General features: G+C 36.6%; 1 long non-coding RNA gene across 1 annotated transcript in view; it reads left to right on the top strand.

Annotated features, from left to right (window-relative positions):
- The first annotated feature begins 1,139 nt into the window (after nt 1–1,139).
- The window catches only part of LOC141555380 (uncharacterized), a 131,231-nt gene continuing 112,191 nt past the window's right edge, over nt 1,140–20,179 (top strand). Inside the window, exon 1 of the long non-coding RNA XR_012486176.1 lies at nt 1,140–1,321. This is a non-coding gene — a long non-coding RNA (uncharacterized LOC141555380). The remainder of the gene's footprint in view (nt 1,322–20,179) is intronic.

Genomic DNA, 20,179 nt, shown 5'->3' with positions numbered 1-20,179 from the left:
GATCACTGTATTGCTGAGAAGAGCTAAGTCTATCAGAACTGATCATCATATACCCTTGCTGTTATTGTGTACAATGTGCAAAGGTAAGGGAGGGAGGAAGTAAAAAATTTAGAACTCAAAATCTTCCAAAAATGAATGTTGAAAACTTCTCTACATGTAATTGGAAAATTAGATATTAATTAAATAAAAAAGACCCTTATGATTTAAGCATTACAAGTATTATTGTTCCATTTTATAGATAAGGAAAATGAGGCTTAAAGAAATTAAAGGACTTCTTCAAATTCACACAGCAAATAAATAATAGAGTAGGGAATCTGAATTTAGATTTCCTGACTGCAAAAGAAGCATAGTGGTAGACTGGAAAGGATATTGAATTTGGAGTTTAGAGATTTGGGTTCACATATTGCCGCTGTGCCTGGATGATCTTAGGCAAATTATTAACATGTTTAACCAGTAATTTCCTTATCTGAAAAAATGAAGGGGCCACCAAGGTCCCTTTCAGCTTTAAATCTGTGGCTTAATTTCACATTTAGAGACCTTTGTCCAATTTGCCATTGCCTCACATTGATTTGTCCTGAAACAAAGCCTTTCACCTTGCTAAAGCAGAAGAAAAAGATATCAAAAGCTGTCATTCATTTATTATAAGAGATAATTCTTAATCACCAACTGATGATTAGATCTCTGCTCGCTCCAAGTTGCTGATGCCCTAAATACCTTTTTGGGAGTATTGGCAGAAAATTGCAAGTCAGCTGCATCTTTTCTCCTTGTCAGAAAGCTGAGAAATTTCTCTTCACTGAAACACTAGATTGAAGAAAAGAGTAACACTAAGAATAACTTGTTCCTTAATTAAATTAGGGAGGAGACTGTGGAGGGAGATGACACCTGTGCTGGTGGCAAGATAGCAGTCATCCTTCATTCGATGAGCAGAGGATGTCAGTAAGTAGACTCCAGGAGACTGATGTGTTAGAGTTCTTTGTTAGGAATTCTCTTAAATTTTAGATTTAAGAGATTCTGAGCCAGACGGCCTACAAGCTGCCATTTCATCTTCTGTGGCCAATTGAATGTCATGAGACTTCCCCCTGTTCTCCACCTACCAGTGGTAAGCAAGAGGCTAACAGAACCTTAAAGGCTAAGGGAAGAGACAAGAAAATCAAATCTTGTCCTCTGGAACTCTGCACTCCAGATGGAGACATCAAATGTTCAAAAAAAGCCAGTGAGTTTTGTGGGATGAGGAGCAGCAAGCTTTTGGAATGCATGCTGTATCTGAAATTGGATACTTTGGTTCAAATCCAGGCTCTTCTTTATATCTGTATGGCTTTGTGTAAGTTTGTGTCTCCATTTCCTCCTCTATAAAATCAAGGACTTGGATTATGTGATCTCTAGTAGACTTTATTTTTTTAAATCAGAAAACATTTATTGTAGGTGGGGGTAGACTTGCACTTTAAATATTTCCAATTTTGTTGACAATATCTTGCCATTGTCTTTAGTGAATTGGACATAGGCCTTATTTCCATCAGCTTGGACCAATGTGTAGATCTTAGCCATATAAATTTCATACAGTTTTTTTTTTTCTTTTTTTACTGTCTGCTTAATCTGATGCTTGTTATAGCCATAATGAAGAACAGGATGGTTTTATCCTCGGTGGTCCAGGGAAATTTAGTGATGGCAAAGTGATTAAGTTTATTTCTCCTAGGGGCACTTTTCTGAGGGTATCTGGCTGGCTTTTGAAGCCTTGGGTCACCAGAAGGTGGAGTATATTTAGTTCTTCTTTTTATGGCTATGGACATCCTTTAGCACCATCTTCTTGACCTTCAATGTTTTGGTGTCAGAAGGGGAACAACTTCCTTCTTCACCTTTGGAACATCTTAGGGGAAAGGCTCCAGTAAATTTAACTTTTCTTCAGCAAAAAATCCAACAGAGAATGGTGTGGGCATGCTTTGGCTAAATCCAGTGGAGGGGGCTTTGTTTTGTTCATTAATAAATCAACAGCTAAGAAGATCCAACAATTATCACAGTGCTTGGCACATGGTAGGTGCTTTAAAAATATTTATTGGATTGAATTTTTGAGTAGAGGGAATTAAGACAGAAGTAAAAGAGAGTAGAATAAGAATCTGAGCAGCACAACATAAGAAAAAGAATATTTGAGAAGATGGTTATGTGTTAGTTTCTTCATGAAGATGTTTGTGACTTCTCCAAGCCACAAGACTCTCTCTTTAATCTAAATTCTTGTTGTACTTCATAACACACAGCTTCTTTCTTCATTCCTCTCATTATTTTCTGTGTGTTGGTTTGGCCGGTTTGGGGAAGTCAACTATATTGTAGGCTCTTTATGTATTTCCTAAGTTCTAACTCAGTACTGGGGACAGAGCAGGCCCTAGAAAGCACTTTTTTGTACTGACTAGAGCAAAGTTTACAGGGATTGTCAGGGAGCTACTTGATCAGAGGAAGAGCCCTAGAAAAACCTGAATTGAAATCCTCTCTTATACACTTACTAACTTTGTGACTCTGGGGAAGTCAATCTCTGCCTATTTCAGTTTTCTTATCTCTAAAATGGGGATGATAATAATTGCATCTACTGCTCCAGTTGTTTAGAAGATAAAATGAGTAATCAGTAAAGTGCTTTACAATTGTTAAAGCACTATATACATGCTATTATTGTTTTTATTAGTTACTAGAACACTCAAAGTTTTCAATATAGTAATCCTTTGAGAGAGAATTCTTGGATTGCTCCTCCCAGTGGAAAACACTAATTTAAGATCCTTTAGTGCAGTTTGGGATAGATTATTTGTGTTGGGATTAGTAGTCATAGGTTGTGTTCCTGCCACAAATTACAGTGGCTACACATTTCATTGCTCTTGTTAGTCCTGATCTTTGACCTTTGAGAACTGGTCTCTGGTGAAAATACCCCAAGTCCCTCAGGCTGTTTTCCATTCTCTCCTTAGAGTCCCAGGAGGGTATTAACTTCTCATCTGATTATGTACAGAGAAAAGCTAATTCTCCTTATAGGCTTCTTCTCTTTATCCTCCCCCAGGAATCCCTGTATACTCCCCTCTAGTCAGACTTCTGCTGTATAGGAGATCTGAGCAGAACTTAAGTGGATTTGAATTGTGAGTCTTTAAACATGACTGGGGAAGTATATTCTATCCTTAGCATCCCAAGACTTTCTTGCTGTCTTAGGATTTAGATCCAAAGAAAATGTTAGAGATAATTAAATTTAATACCTTACTTTTACAAATATGAAAACTGAGAACCAGGGAGAAGAGGTGAATTGTCAAGATGACCTAGGTATGTAAGTAACTGAGGCAAAATTCAAACCCAGAATTTTTATTTCCAAATGCAATGAGATTTCTTCCACATCACTTCCTGCTAGATATTCTAATGCTAGGAGGAAGAGAATAATAATAATAGTTAGCATTTTATAGACTTTGAAGATTTCTAAATAAGCTCCACAGGAATTGGGAAGGGTTAATGGTATTTTTAGTTCCATTTTTACAAATGAGAAAACAGTCACAGAGAGATTAAAGTGACTTGCTCAGAGTCACACAGCTAGTAAGTATCTAAGGCAGAATTTGAATTCAGGTCTTTCTGTTTCCAGATCTAATGGTCTATCTACTAAAAATTAGTGTGATTGGTTTCATAGTTTGTCTTCAATCCATTCTATGGATACAGATGTTCTATTCCTTTCTGCACTACATCTGTATATTTAAACTCCTTTGTTCAAGGAGATATAGGAAGGAAAGAACTAATTGCTCATAAAGCAGCTGGGTAGAATCCCTGCTTGTCATATGGTGGCTGCTACATTTGCTTTCCTTCCCCAAATTCAGGGGGAAGCTATCTAGTATAACTGCCTCATTTTATAGATGAAGAATTGACCCCCAGGGAGGTAAATAATTTGTCCAAGATCATTCAGGGACTAAGTATCCAGAATCAGGATTGGAACCCAGGGCTTCTGACTCCAGAATTTGTGTATTTTCCATCATCTCAGACTGCCTATAGTAACTTTCATTTATTTAGCACTTTAAGATTTAGAATGTACTTTTTTAAAAAAATGAACTCTGTGTAGAATTATTATCCTTTTTACAGATAAGCAAATTGAGGCTCAGAATGTTTAAGGTAACTTCCTTACATTCATACAGCTAGGGGGTATTAGTCAGGGGTCAAGTCCAAGTCCTTAAAATTCATTGCTCTTTTACTTATGCAATTTTGTTCAGTTGTTTCAAGTCATGTCAGATTCTTTTTTACTCCATTTGGGTTTTCTTGCTAAAGATACTAAAGTAATTTGTCATTTTCTTCTCTAATTCATTTTGCAGATGAAGAAACTAAGGCAAACAGGTTTAAATGATTTGCCCAAGGTCACCAGTCAGTAAGAATCTCAGTTTGGATATGAACTCAGGGAGATGAGCCTCCCTGACTCCTAGCCCAACACTCTATCCCTTGAGCTAGAGTATTCCCCCTCCCCCATACTATCTTTCAAGTCTATGGCTTTCTGCTACCTGAGTAAAAAAGGACCTCTTTCTCCTACAAAGAATTGGTAATTTTTACTTTAAGGGTCCACTAAATCAGAGAGCATTGTATAATGACAGGGGAATGAAAGATTAAAAAAATTTTTTTTTTAGCTTTTTTCAGGTGTGGTTGTGGCAAGTTTGACATAATAGATATTCCAAGGTATGTCCATACTCTCAGAGGAATCAAGGGTGCTGTTGACCTGAAGAGCAACATAGGAACCAAAAAGTGGGTGTAAGAAGGCTATGATATTTTTCTGAAGATATATAAAAAGTCATATAAGGGATGTCATCCAGAAAATGTATATTGGGAAAAGTGGCCTGGTCTTGTAGATGGAGGTAGGGAAAGAATACATGACAGTATGGTACTCACAGAAAAGATGTAAAGGAAAACCTCCAGGACATATGATAGATTCTCCAGCAAGTATAAAGGAAACAATGGACAAGCCCATGCCAGAATAAGAAGGAATACTTAGAATGGAATCCACATCATGGAGAGCTTATCCATATACATCAGCAGCAGCATTATAATTCTGTCCTTTGGAGTACAGTATTATAGTATCAGAAAAATCAAACAATGTAGTTTATTTATTAATAGATCAAAGGAATCTTATTTTTCCCCCAAATATTAAGAAATTATTAGTAGATTCCTTAAGAAGCAGTTCAATAAGCTTTGAAACTTGAGTTAGACTTTAGCACACCCCCTCAAATGAAATCTATGTTGAAGTTTTGATTGTTTAAAAACAGGTCTTGGGGCAGGGAATAGATCAATGGCTCAGAAATCTGGAGGACCTGACCAACTCTGGCCTCAGTCACTTACTAGCTGTGTGACCCTGGACAAGTCATTTAACCCCAATTGTCTCCCCTTTACTCCCCCCAAACAAACCCCAAACAAGTCTCATAGGATCTAATACTGGAAGGGACCATTTATTTTACAGAGAAGGATGTTATTTACAATATTTCCTTTTTTCATATTAGCCTTTATTCCACTTGTTTCTGTAGTAAAGTAGAAAGAATATTGACCTAGGAAAAGAACTTGGGTTCAAGAAGACCATAGTTCTAGACAATATTCAGATGAAGAAATTAAAGCTATCCCTCATTTCTAAAATACATAGAGAATTGACTCAAAATTATGAGAATACAAGCAATTCCCCAATTGACAAATGGTCAAAGGATATGAAATTTTCAGACAAAGAAATTAAAGCCATTTCTAGTCATGTTAAAAAATGTTCTAAATCATTAGTGATTAGAAAAATGCAAATTAAGACAGTTCTGAGGTACTTCTTTACACTTTTCAGATTGGCTAAGATGACAGGAAGCAATAATGATAAATGTTGGAGGGGATGTGAGACAATTAGGACACTAATACATTGTTGGTGGAGTTGTGAACTGATCCAACCATTCTGGAGAGCAATTTAGAACTATGCCTAAAAGGCTATAAAACTGTACATATCCTTTGATACAGCGGTGTCTTTACTAGATCTATATCTCAAAGAGATCACAAAAGAGGGAAAAATGTTTGTGACAGCCCTTTTTGTAGTGGCAAGGAACTGGAAGTTGAGTGGATGTCCATTGGTTGAGGAATGGCTGAATAAGTTATGGTATGTGAATGTGAATATTATTGTTCTATAAGAAATGATAAGGAGGCTCATTTCAAAAAAGCCTGGAAAAACTTATATGTACTGATATTAAATGGAGTAGAACCAAGAGAACTTATATACAGTAACAACAAGATTATGTGATGACCAGCTGTGATGGACTTGGCATTTCTCGACAATGAGGTGATTCAAGACAGTTCCAACAGACTTGTGATGGAAAGTGCCATCTGCATCATGAGAGAAGTATGGAGACTGAATGTGGATGGAAGCATAGTATTTTCACCTTTCTTTTGTTGTTTTTGTTTGCTTGCTTTTTGGGGTAATTTTTAAAATTTGATTTTTCTTGCATAACATGACAAATGTTGAAATATATTTAAAAGAATTGCACAGGTTTAAATTACATTGCGTTACTTTCTGTCTTGGGAACAGGTAGAGGAGGGAGGAAGGGAGAAAAATTTGGAACAAAAGGTTTACAAAAATGAATGTTGAAAAATATGTATTTAAGGGGAAAATACTGTTATTAAAAAGAAGACCAAGGTTCAAATCCTGCTTTTGATGCTCTGTGACCTCAAGCAAGTAAATTAATCTTCTTCAGACTGATTTTCCTCATCTGTGAAGGGTTGGACTAGATGTCTTTTGATTTTCCTTCTAGTTCTGGATCTATAATCTTATGATTTTGTTCAGTATCCAATTTCTAGTTTCTAAGATAAAACATATAATTTAAAAATTGCCCAGTCTGATTGGGTGGATAAATAATTTGTATCCTAAAATTTGTCTGGTGATCTACAGGTCTTAATTAACCATGCTTTAATGTTAGTAATATTATATTTTCACCAAATATACTCTTCTAGTAATGTCACTGCTCTCTAGGTCACAGAATGCAAGAAAGGTGGAGTAAGTCATTTGGTCAAATAGTCCATTTCCAAACTGGGCTTTTAGCAGTAGGTATTACTTAGCAGAGGAACAGAGGATGTTAATGTGCCCATGGTGGCATTGAATCTGTAACATGTTATATCCTGAAAGTTTAACATGTTGCCGTTACTCTGTTTGGAGTTTTATCTACAATATTCTCACTGGGTGTTCTTTTTCTATTAGATATAATGTTGCAAGAATCCAGGGCAGCTGATCCATTTTTTTAAAATCTCGCCTGCACTCTTTTTTTTCCTGCTTTTGAATGAAGCTTGATGCAATTTCAGAGCAAGATTAGAAACAGATGCCATGGGAGCAAAATGTTTAGATTTCTTTTCATAAAGGGCAAATGTATTACTAGAAAAATGGAACATGGATGTCTTGCTTGAACTGGTTGATACAAAAAGGATGACTGAAGTTATTGCTGCATTATTGTCCAGAAAATTGTAGCCAACAATGGGTTATTGAGTTGCATGCAGACAAGATCCTAAGGTGAGAGAAGCTCAGTTTCCTCATTTGTAAGAGGACTAAGAAACAGTGTGGAGAAATGATTAGAGTGTCAGCTTCAGAGCCAGGAAGTTCAAATTCACTTCTGAATTAGGCACATCTGGGTTTCATACCCACCTCTGACTCAAGTTGGCTATGAGTCTCTGGGCAAGTCATTTAATCTCTCACTGTTCCCCCACAACTCTCTTTGACTAAATTGGATTGCAGTTATTGATCTGGTGTGGTAAAGGGAGTTTGTTTACTGGGAATTCCCCTCACAAGTCCAGATTCTTTTTTCTTAACTCAAATGTGGCTTGCTTGTACTATTTGCCTCATCTAGTTTCCTTCATGGGGCTGCTGGGAGGATCAGATGAGTAATCTAATGTAAACCATATTGTAAAATGTAAATTATTAAATAAATTTCAGTTATTTTAAAGTACATTTTTATTGATATATTTTATTTGTCATTGCCTAAATTTCTCTCTGTATCCTTTTCCTTCAACCCTCCTAGAGAGCTGTCTAATATAACAAAGATTTAAAAAAAAAAATCTATTTTACTTTTTCCCAATTACATGTAAAAACAGTTTTAAACATTTTTTCAAGGTTCTGAATTCCAAATTCTATCCCTTCTTTTCTCCCTCCCCTACCTCCTCTTGAGATAGTAAACAATCAAATATAGATTATACTCAAGCAATCATAAAACATTTTCATATTAGTCATTAACAGAGAATTTTTTAAAGAGGAAGAGGAAGAGCAGAGGAAAAAAAACCTGTTTTATGCATCAAAAAATATTTGACTATATATATGCAATGTTCCATACCTGTGTACTCCTTTAAAAAGAAGTAGAAGGTGTCTTCTCAATTTCTTCTTTTGAGTTCTGCTCATTCTTTGATTGTTTTATGAAGAGGTTGTTCTTTGTTTATGTTGTTGCCATTATTGTGCATGTTGCTTTCTTGATTCTGCTTGTTTTGCACTATATCAGTTGTATAAATCTTTCCATGCTTTTCTGCATTCATCATACTCTTCATTTTCACAGCTCATTCATTTAGAACAATTTATTTAGCCATTCCCCAATCTATAAGCATCCTCTTTGTTTCCAGTTTTTTGTTATCACAGAAAATGCTGCTATAAATATTTTTGTATATATAGGATACTTTATTTTTATCAGTGACCTTTGAGTGTAGAACCAGTAGTGGAATGTACTTTCCTCACAACAATCCCGTGAGCTAAGAAGTATTCCCATTTTATAGATGAGGAAATTTGAAATTAAGTGACTTGCTCATGATTACACAGTTAGTAAATATTTGAGGCAGGATTGGAAACTAGGTCTGGGCTTCCATCTGTGTCGATGGGGCTACTCCTCCACCACTGTCACCCGAGAGGTGGTGAAGAACATGACCGCAGCTAATTTTCCTCTAGTAAGTCTTCTCGTGGGTTCCCAGAGATTTCTTGGGATAGCAGGAAAAGCTGATAAGGAACCCATAGGGCCCCCAGAGGTTCTTCTGACACCAAATCTAATGTTCTATTCACTACACTATACATTCTATGTAATACTGTGCTATGCATCCTTGTTGTTTAGTTTGTTCACCTTATTTGGGTGTTTCTTGGCAAAGATACTGGAGTGTTTGTTTTTTTTTTTAAACATTTTCTTCTCCAGTTCATTTTATAAATTAGGGAATTGAAGCAAACCGACTTATCCAGGATCATACAGTTAGTAAATGTCTGAGGCTGGTTTTGAACTCTGGTCTTCTTGATTATAGGCCTGGAAGTCTATCCATTGTTTTATCTAGCTGCCTGTCTGTCCTAGGCTAGGAAATATTAAATAGGAACATAGATTATACTCATTCCATGGAATGCTATCAAAGAAACAAGGCAGCTTAGTTTAAGTGATGGAAAATGAATTATGTAATTCAATTATATTATTCAGTTAAACATAAGCAATTATAGTCATCTCCACCCTTTGTAATTTTGTTCTTAACATTTCTGTAATTCCTGACTGGCAAAGTACTTTGCCTAATACAGTATATCAACTGTGCCAATGCCTAATATGGCCATTTTTAAAAAAATTAATCTTTTTTGAGGGAAATAGCTCTTGAACTTGATACCAAGAAGACTCAATTCTCTTCTCTACCTGCCCCAGAAAGAAATTCTAAAGTAGGTTTCACTCACTTCATTCTCTTGCTAGAAAATCTAGATATTTCACCTCCTTCAGTCCATATAACATTCCATTGCATCACAGGGTCATAAATTTTAGAGCTCTGAAAATTGCTTCTGCTGCTGAAGCAGTCATCCTAGATCAACTTCAAAGTTTTCTGGACAGCCCATTTGAGTTGCTGTGTTGATCTGATAGCAAACATATAGATGAAAAGCAGAAAAATCTGGTCAATCTTGTTTGGTCTCTTGTTTAGATCTTGAAAAATATCTGACTGACTGAAATTTTCTATTTTCTTCCTCAAGCTGGGTCTTATGTACAGTTGACTACACCACCTAAAGGTATGATAATAAGTCTCTTTTAATCAGTGTAGTTTTCAGAGTGGTTGTCATTACAAAAACATTTACAAAGTGGTTTCCTCATTATATCCCTCAGAAGTTGGTAAGGTAACCATTAATATTCCATTTCACACTCTGGGAAATATAGGCTTTAAGAGGTTGCTCAGACTCAGACAGCTGTTAAACAGTGTAGCCAGGGTTAGGAGCTGGCCCTTTTGACTCTAAATTCAGGAATCTTTCTGTTATATCACATTGCTTGCTCCTTTTCAAGATGGATCAAGAATGGAAGTGTCAGGCTTGTCTAAGCTGACCTTATGTTAGACTTGCACACTTGGGGAGGAGGGGAACAGATGGGGAGCTTGAAACTGGAAATCATAATAATGCAAAATAGACTCTAGTAATTGACCTTATTACCAGGTTCTAATTATCACTACTATCTGAATAATACATTCTTCTCTTATCACTAGCTTTATTCCTTTCTACTTTCAATTTAAGTATTTGAGTTGGAATGCTGCTCACTAGAAATCATTAAAGAGAAAGAGGACTAGACTGGAAAACTCAAGACTGCTAATGGATTGCTATGCTTTAAGTCATTCATTTTATTCGTGCCTAACTTGATTAGAAGTCATGCCCACCCATCGGCTGTTTACTGGTCTGTGCAATCATTTGACAGTCGTCATCCAGCTGCTGGTGAGTTCATGTTCATGACCAATGGCACCCTTGTTCAACTTTGAGCTGCTGGTTGCTGAGCTGTGTCAAATCTGTTCTCATATTCCTATTCTTGAATGTAAGCCCAGGGACTGGAGTCCCGATGGGGGATATTTGTAAATGTTAAATTGCTGTTGACTCTAGTTTGTTCTTACCCCTTGGGGCAAGAAAACAAGCCCTACCTGTGTTAAACTTAAAAAAAGTGTGTGAAGCTGCATGCTAATGGCCCAGATTGGGGTGTAATGAATTGCTAGGAACAGCACATTTGCAAGATATCCATGAACCCAGAGGTAGAGGCACTTTCCCAGTCTTTTATTCTGAGTTGAGAGCTTTTCAAATATGCAAAGGAAATATGCAATTGCCCTTTCCACAAGGCTGACCTTTTAAAAAGAGTGCCTAGCAATGCAGGCTGAGAGACCTGGCCCTTGGTTGCTTTCATAGTTTTTTTTGATCAGTGAGCTTTCCCTTTTTGCTTTCTCTCATTTCATGGCTGAGCTTACAAGTTCACTGCCTAGTACACATCCATCCTGTCAAACAGAGTTTCAGATGAGTGGCCTCTTGTCTTGATCAAAGCTGAGAAAAATTGTGTGTTTGCTGGATTTCTTGCTGTAAGTTTTTAGGATGAAGTAATAGGTGACATACCTCTCAGTACTTATCCCATGGGGGAAGGGCAGTCTGTGAACTTCAGGAACTCCTAATACAGAGATTAATAAGGAAATGGAAATACTACTCATCCCACTGTCCTTGCCTATTTCCAGGAAACAGAGCATCTCTCAGGAACTTCAATTCAAAAGAAATCAAATAAAATGCAGAGTAAATTTATCCGTTGTTTGCTTGATTTCATTTGCTCTGAAGTCAATGACCTGCCAGTTTCTCTTTATCATTTCTGAGTAGGGATGGGAACTCAGGGGCTGAAGTCACAGAGCCCTCAGTACCAAGAAGGTCTCTAGGTCAATAACCTTTTATTTCTGATCTTTTAACTGGCTCTAGTGGGCCATGAAAACCTAAATGCCATTTCTTTTTTAGACTCCTGGGAAGCACCAGGCCTCTGGAATCAAATTCTCTTAGAGAGCTTTACTCCCATATATTCAGGTCATTGATCCTGCCCCAGCAGCAACCTCAAACATGAGAGAGTAGATCCTCCTGGCAAGCAAGCAGTTAGATAATGTCATGGGGGAATTATGGCACTAAATTCCCCGACTCTTCTCAGAGATCTCAGTCAGCTCTCATTTCTAAGGAATGGGAGGTCTCAATGGAACCATTAATCCTAGGGACATGGTTCACTGTTGGATATATGGATCCTCTGGGAAAAAAATGATGGCTTAATTCACAGAAGAAGCCCTTGATTTCAAGTCTTTGGAACATCTTACCCAGATCTCTTTTAGAATTGTCCATTGAGCTTTGAGTCTCCTCAGAGCTTGAAATTTCTGATGTTCACTAGGGTGTTGTTACTGTTTTGTTTATTAATCATGCCTAGCTCTTTGTGATCATGTCTATGGCTTGCCATTTCTTTCTCTAGCTTGTTGTCCAAATGAGGAAACTGAGGCAAACAGGCTTAAATGACTTGCTTAGGATCACACATGTAATAAGTGTCTGAGGCCAGATTTGAACTCAGGAAGATGAGTCCTCCTGACTTCAGGCCCAGTGCTCTGTGCACTATGGTACCACCTAGTCGCCCAATCTTTCATTTTACAAATTTACTCAATATCATATAGATCTCAAGTGGCAAGTCTATAACTTGAATTTGTCTTTCTGAACTTCAAAGTTAGCACTTACCTCACCATATCTTACTGGATAACAGATGGATTTTAGCCTTTTCATTAGCAGAGGCTGATCTGTGCCTTCAGAAGTCTTTATTTCTTTCTCTTATGTTCCAGGTAGGGTTCTCAGGTCTTAGACCAGTCCTTCTCTCCCACAGGACTGTCTATTCTACCTACCCTCATGAGTTTTAGGTCTCATGCCATTCTTATCTTATACCAGGGGTTATTAACTTGGGATCTGTAATTATTTTTTCTGACAAAAAGGGAAAATTGGAACACTAATACACTGTTGGTGTAGTCACGAATTGATCCAACCATTCTGGAGAACAATAGGGAACTATGTCTAAAGGGCCTTTGTTGTACCAAAGCAGTACCAAAGCAACACAAGGCTTTTTCAGCTCTGAATTTATTTACATTTTCCATGAAACCATCACCTTTTTCCTAGTCCACTATATAAAGTACTTTATTTTAAAAATTTGTCTTTGTAGGCTCTATCTCAATCTTGGGTAGATTATTTTACTTTCCAATAAAAGTGATCTCAGAGCATATTTAGAATTGTGGAACTGGTTGGCTCTAATATGAGATATGATGATTATAATGATATTATCAATCATTAGTTTTCTCTGTGGACATAACTTTAATAGTACTTTTCCTTTATATTCAGTGTATTAAATATAAGCTTACAGTTTTTATGGAAGCTTTATATGAACTGTTCCTCTCCTCTTATTACCCTGTAAGCATGTATAATCTATGCAGATTTTTTAGTTTTCATGCTATGTATATAAGAGAACTGAATTTGTCATGCTGAAGTATTAAATAAAGGAATTATTAATGGGTCAGTAGTGAATTAGACTTAAACAATGCTTTCTTGGTAAATTCAGCTACTCTATTTAGGAAGTGGATTCCAATCTAGTAAATGATTTATGGTTTCCAGGAGGGAACTGGTACTATGATAATACCCAAGACATTTAGATATAGAGTTCATGCAAAAAAATGTAGCTCTCTTTTCCTTCACAACTCCTCCTCACCTTTCCTTTGCTAAGAAAAATAGCTTCTCTTCATTGTAGAAATAACTGTTGTAAGTAGTGCTGATAATGAATAAGAATTTGGTAAAAATGTTCTAATGGGAGAGAAAGAAAGACAGAGAGGGGGAGAGAGAGAGTAAAAAGAGACACACACAGAGAGACATACACAGTCGAGAGACAGAGAGAAACAAAGAGATAAAGAGATATGGGGGAGGTAGAACCAGAGGCAGAAAATGGAAGGAAAGAAATAGAGGGAAGAAGAAAAGAGGAAATAAAAAAGAGAGGAAGAAAGGAAGTAGAAAAGGAAGAAAGGAGAGAAAAAAAGATGGGAAAGGGAAGAAAAGGAGAGACAAGTGAAAGAAAAAGGAAAGAAAGAAGAAATGAAAGAGGATGGAGAGTGAGGAGAAAGGATAGAAAGGAAAGGAGGGAAGGAAAGGAAGAGGAGGGTCAAAGTAGGGGGAAAAGAGGAAAAGGAAAGGGACACTAAGAGAGATACAGTATATCTATTTATAAAAGACATAATAAGTAATAGGAATGCCTAAGAATAAATAGTCTGTGTATCCAGTAAGAAAAAGAATATTGCTTTTCCCCTCTGTTATTGTGGTAGGCTCTATTTCCCCCTTTATCTCCAAATAGGTCACTAGCAGAATATTCACCCCAATGTGGAAGGAAAAATTTCCTTCCCATCTCAAATTTATCTGTAAAGAAAGAACTTCCCCTCAAAAATCTAGTTATCCCCAAGGGATATAGATTATACCATCTATCAAGATCAAATAGTAAAGGACAAAAGTCAAATTCTAAATGGACAAATCTTCTGAGAACAGAATTCTTTTTAATCAAATTAATTTGCACATGAAGGAGGTAAAGTAGAGCTTTGTTCTCCTTGGCAATACATTGGTGGAAGTAGTAACTGAAGAAAAGTCAGAAGTTTCTTAGTCACAAGGTTCTTAGGGACAGCCATGAGTTTGGCCATAGCAGATAGAAGGACTATGATGAATTTTTCATCTGGGAATGAAGAAGACAGAGTCCATTATATCAGCATATGTGCTCTCTGTGGCATTGTGTCAGAAATTGTCTCAAAGTGGACAGAATTTAGGCTGAGAATACTGAAAAACTGCTAACTATTTCACCTTGAATGGAAGGAGGGAGGGACATGGAAATAATCCATGTTCTGGATAACAGCCTTTATCTTTTATGCTATTTTCACTTTTGGTCATGAAGTTTTGATAACAAAACATTTCTTTAGGACATCTCTTCTTTAACAGAAGTATTGCTTTATGGCATTCAGTGTGGCAGCCAACATTCTGGGCCCTCAAATAAACTTGACTACAAGATCTAGGAAAAGAGAACTGTGGTGAAAAAAATCAGGGAAAAGGCAGAACACTGACATTTAAAAAGGGACACTAGCTGTGACAAGAGAATAGCAAAAGTCCTTTTGCTGCATTCTATTGTATTGAAATTTTTGATGTGTTTAGATCAGGAGTTATTAATGTGGGGTCTATGAACTTGTTTTTAAAAATATTTCAATATAAATGATTTCCTTTGGAATCCTATGGATTTTATTTTGTGCCTTTGAAACATTCTTTTGAGAAAAGGTTTCTCTCTCTCTCTCTCTCTCTCTCTCTCTCTCTCTCTCTCTCTCTCTCTCTCTCTCTCTCACACACACACACACACACACACACACATACATGTTAATAATCACTGGTTTAATTATGGGACTTGTTTTGCTTAGCTATGCCCTGTTATAAGTAGGGCTTTTCTTAGCAGTGATAGGTGTAAGAAGAATTGGGTCAATTTTGATGCAAAAAAATAAATAAACAAATGAGCAATATCAGAAAAGAGCAAAAAGACATTGAAAGGGGGACAGAGATAGCAATGGTGGTATGATCCAGCTAGCCTTAATGTATACATTTTTTAAAAATCTGTGCATAATAAATATCCATGATTTCATATGTGATCCTCTTTCTGGTTTTCTTTTGTTTTGTTTTGGGTTCTATTTTTTTTTTTTTTTTTGGTATATTGAAATGTCAGTATTTGTTGTTGATGTTGAGTTTGTAATAAAAAAAAAATGAACTCTTAAAAAAAAGAATCATTGGTTTAGATGGATTCCTCCATGAATGAGAAAAGTGGTTTTGACCCTTGATCAATGAATTTTTCTTTCTTTCTTTCTTTCTTTCTTTCTTTCTTTCTTTCTTTCTTTCTTTCTTTCTTTCTTTCTTTCTTTCTTTCTTTCTTTCTTTCTTTCTTTCTTTCTTTCTTTCTTTCTTTCTTTCTTTCTTTCTTTCTTTCTTCCTTTCTTCCTTTCTTTCTTTCTTTCTTTCTTTCTTCCTTTCTTCCTTTTTCTTTCTAGCTTTTCCTAGTCTGAGAAAGAATGGAACATTGTTTAACTTAATCTGGCCTGAGTAAAGTTATTCTGGCCCATGAGAGGCTTTGGCTCTATCTGCAAGAGAGTGAAGAATTGGGGAGTAGAGTAATAGCATTATCACAGGAATGGAAGATATAGAAGGAGCACAAATGCTATCTTTAGTAGCTCAATCTGTTTTATGAGAGAAAATGAAGTCAGACTACATTTTACTAAGTGACTGTTACCCTGTAAGAACTGTGAGGAGGTTCTGGAAAATTTTTCTCTCTCCAACTTCCCCTTGCCATACTTGTTCCCTAGTAGGTATGATATGATTCTTCCTCCCCCTCCCCCCCCCCCACATTTATTACAGCTGTATTTTATTCTCATTTGGCTTTTGCTTTACATAAAGTATATGATTTGCCATAGAGGTTGTGTATGGTATACTTTAATTGAGGTAGAGGGAAATAAGGTTAAAAAGAGAGGCTAGTATCAGGTTGAATTTTACACAGGGATAAAAACTAGGTCAAAAGAATCAATCATATCTTAGTGCTCAGGTATGGTTTTTGGTCTGGGAGTTCATAACTTTTATTATTTTAAAATTAATAATTCTGTAGACTCTCAACAGGAAGGATTTAAATATGGATCAGAGATAAGTGATTCATTGTTTAGGGATATATTAAGGCACTTTGAGCATTGATGCTGGGGCTAGGCAAATTCCATTTGAAAATATTGAAATAAGGACAGGTGCAATTGTAGTAAAAATGCAAACAAATGGGGATGGTAATCCCCTGAATTTAGAGAGAGGAAAATTTAAGAGTAAGAATTTAGCAGTGTTTCTCCAGCACCACCCAGGAGGCTTTGACAGGTCGACATGAGAATTCTAGTACTTTTCAATCAATCAACATTTTAAATGACATTTAAAGGTAGCTAGGTAGTTCAGTGAGTAAAGTGCTAGGTTTAGAGTCAGAAAGACCTGATCTAAAATCTGGCCTCAGTCACTTACTAGATCTGTGACTTTGGTCAAGTCATTTAACCTCTGCAGCCCCAGTTTCCTCAACTGTAAAATGAGGATGATAAAAACATCTACCTCTCTGGGTTGTTGTGAGGATCAAAGGAGATTTGTAAAGCACTTACCATTGGTAAATAGTAAGTCCTATATAAATGCTTATTCTCTTTCTCCCCCTCCCCCTTCCCTGTGGAAATTGGATTATTTGAGCTTTAATTTCCTTTCATTTCTAATACTCTATTGTGAAGCAATAAATAGCCTTTGGATCTCAGTTTAATTTCCCAGTTTCCCAAGTAAAGTCCCTTATCGGATAGAGAGTGGATTGAATAGATACTATGCCTTTGGCCATTGTTCTTGCCTTATAAATGAATTCATTTTCATTCTGGTTTACCAGTCAATCCCTTTTGAATTTTTTAGTGTGACTTAATTCTCTTTCCCTAAAAGGGAAAGAGGAGAATAGATACGTTTCTGAATGACATCTAGGAGGGTAAATAACTAGTGTTGTTTTGGTCTTGAATGGGAAAAACAGCTCCTGGGACAAATGACTGCAATTTATCATATGATCATAGATCCTAAATGAATCCATGGATTTAGAGTTGGAAGACACCTTAGAGGTCAATTAATTTAACTCCTTCATTTTACAGTTAAAGAAACTAAGGCACAGAGAAACTAAGTGAATTAGTATCACAGCATGATAAAGAGCTGAAAGGGAAATTAAAAGTCTTCTAATCCAACCCCTCCTCTCACTTGACTAAGTGTAACAGAGACTTCCAGAGATTAAGTAGTTTAGTGAAGATGGTCCTGGGTCTTTAAACCCAGAACTCTTTCATTATATCCTGTTGTCTTTATGGGATTCCATCTATCTATTTACCCAAGAATACAAAGACAAAAATTCATCAATCAACAAGTATTTTTAAATGTCTACTTTTTGCTAAGCATTGTTTTAAGCAATTGAGATACAAGTACAAAGAACAAAACAATCCCTACTTGCAATACACTTATATTATAATGGGGGAGGCAATATGGAAATAAATAAATATAAAGTGAATAATTGTAAAGGTAGACAAAGTAATTAAATACAAGGAATTTGGAAAGGAGAGTACCAGCAGTTGGGAGAGGATGGAAAAGCTTTATGCGGAAGATGAAGACCAGCTCTTACACAAAGAGAATCACCAGTGTAACATCCTGGACAAGTAATTGTACATCCTGTACTTGAAGTTCTCCAAAGAAGTTGAAATATGTGAATTTCAAAGAGGGGCAAAATCTATCACCCACAACAGCTTTGGTACTTCTTTGTGACTTCCCCAATCCCTGCTTTTAAGAAGCTTCCATTCATTTGGAGGAGACAATATATTCAACAGTTTTCTTTATCTTTTGGGTCACTTTAAGCTTGATTTAGAGAGTGACTTTGTATTTATCTTTAAGCTTGAAATTCTTCATTTACCTCTTTTAATTTACTTTCATTTCTTTTCATTTACTTTGTTGATGCTGTTAATCTTTGGCCATTCTTGGAGAATCTAAACACAACAGCACACACACACCAAAATGTTTCCTAAACCCTTGTCTAGAAGGGCTTACCATTGAGACTTAGAGGGTGTGAGTGGTGGATGGTTGTAAGCCATTTTAAGAGTCAAGGCACTGACTGCTCCCTTGTAAGAATTTATTCTCTGGCCATTTCCTGCCAGAGGTGATATAAATCAATGTGTTGCTTTCTTGACTGTAATAACACTTTTTCATTCTACAGGATGAGTTTTCTAATCCTTTTAGCTATTCTTCTGTTCTTGGGAATATGCAGCATTGGACTGTCTGAGAATAAGAGGAGGAATCAATTCCCTTCTCTGTCCTTCTGGTTTCTGCTCTAAGGTGGGGCCCAGCTTAATTCTGGACTGGTATCCTCTAGCTCACTACTCTCAAGGCTGCTTAACAGTTCTTAATATAGGCTTGAATGCTTGGGTGTATCCCATCCCAGCATACCTTTAACCTTTCCCCTTGCTCTTACCCTCATCTTTTCAATCTCTCTACTCCAAACCATACCACCCAATAGGTCTACATAGCCACATTTATTCTTGTTTTGTTCAGGGATGATGTCTAAGAGGAGAGGGAGGAGGAAAAGACTTCTCTTCTTCCTTCTCTATCCCTTAGGCATACTTGTCTAGAGAGGGCTTTCTTCTTTTAGGCCCTGAACACATATCCTGCACTATGAGGTCTTTAAAGTTCTGCTAAACTAATGTCCATACCATGAATCACATTTCTAGTAAACACTTTTCCCTTCATTTGTTTTTTAGAAAGAGGTAAAACATTCTATTTCTTCAACTTACATTTACTTCTCCCATTCTCCTTTTGCTTCATTTATCATTTATTTTACCTCTTGTCTTGAGAGTAGGCAAAGCCATGTTTAATCTTTCAGTTGACCATTCCCTCAAACTTTAACAATTTCCCATTATGTCATCCTTACAAAGATAAATGAAGTTGAGTGATAAACCTTCAGGGGTTGGAGGGCTGGGAGGTGGGGAGAGAGGGAAAAGGAGAGGGGATGCAAAGGAGAGAAAACTGGATACAAGCAATGTTAAACATGCGGAAGAACCCGTGAGCTGTGTCTCCTGTTTAACAGTCAGTCACTGTGATTTACATTCCTGACTCTCCTGGGCTGTATCTTATATCCACAAGACATGAGGAATGGAAAAAATGAAAATGTCATTTATTTCTTACTTCAGTGACTTATAGGCTTTTAAATAGGTTCTTCTGTATATCAGAACAGGGTTGCCCTTTGCTACTGAATTTGATTTCAATTTCCCACCAAGGAGTGCCAAGCCAAATCTGTTATACTTTAAATGAAATTACACTTTTCCTTCCTTCCCTCCCATCCTACCACCTTTCCTCACTGACAAATAAATCGTGCCCAAGTCTTTTTAATTATACACTTTAAAATGAAACAAGTATGGGGGACTTTTTTCAGTTGGACATCTGGACCGATAATTATTCAAAAAGAGTTGGTCAGATAGTATTCAATCCTTCTTGACAAATCACGGAGTAAAGCCCATTGGGAAAGCTTTCTAGAAAGATTTTGGGGATGGCTGGCAAGATTTTCTTTTGTATATAATACAGATAAATGACCTGAGCTGACAAAAAGGCTTTTTTAGCTGTCTTCTCACACCCAGAGAAAATTGAATCATCAAGTAAGAGACTATTAGCTTAGTGGTGGGAGCCTCAGAGCACCTAGATACTGGTTCTGAATTCATTTTGATTAAGGGTGGAAAAAAGAGAAAAGTTTAGTTGCTCTCTCCTGACACGAAATTTCTTTAGTCTTTAGATTAAAGAAAGTATTATCCTGAAGAAACGTGTTTAATTTCT

The sequence above is a fragment of the Sminthopsis crassicaudata genome, chromosome 1 (genome assembly GCF_048593235.1).
Source record: "Sminthopsis crassicaudata isolate SCR6 chromosome 1, ASM4859323v1, whole genome shotgun sequence".
In the NCBI taxonomy this organism is placed as follows: domain Eukaryota; kingdom Metazoa; phylum Chordata; class Mammalia; order Dasyuromorphia; family Dasyuridae; genus Sminthopsis; species Sminthopsis crassicaudata.
Note: the sequence above shows the minus strand (reverse complement) of the source record. Positions and strands in the feature narration are given on the sequence as shown.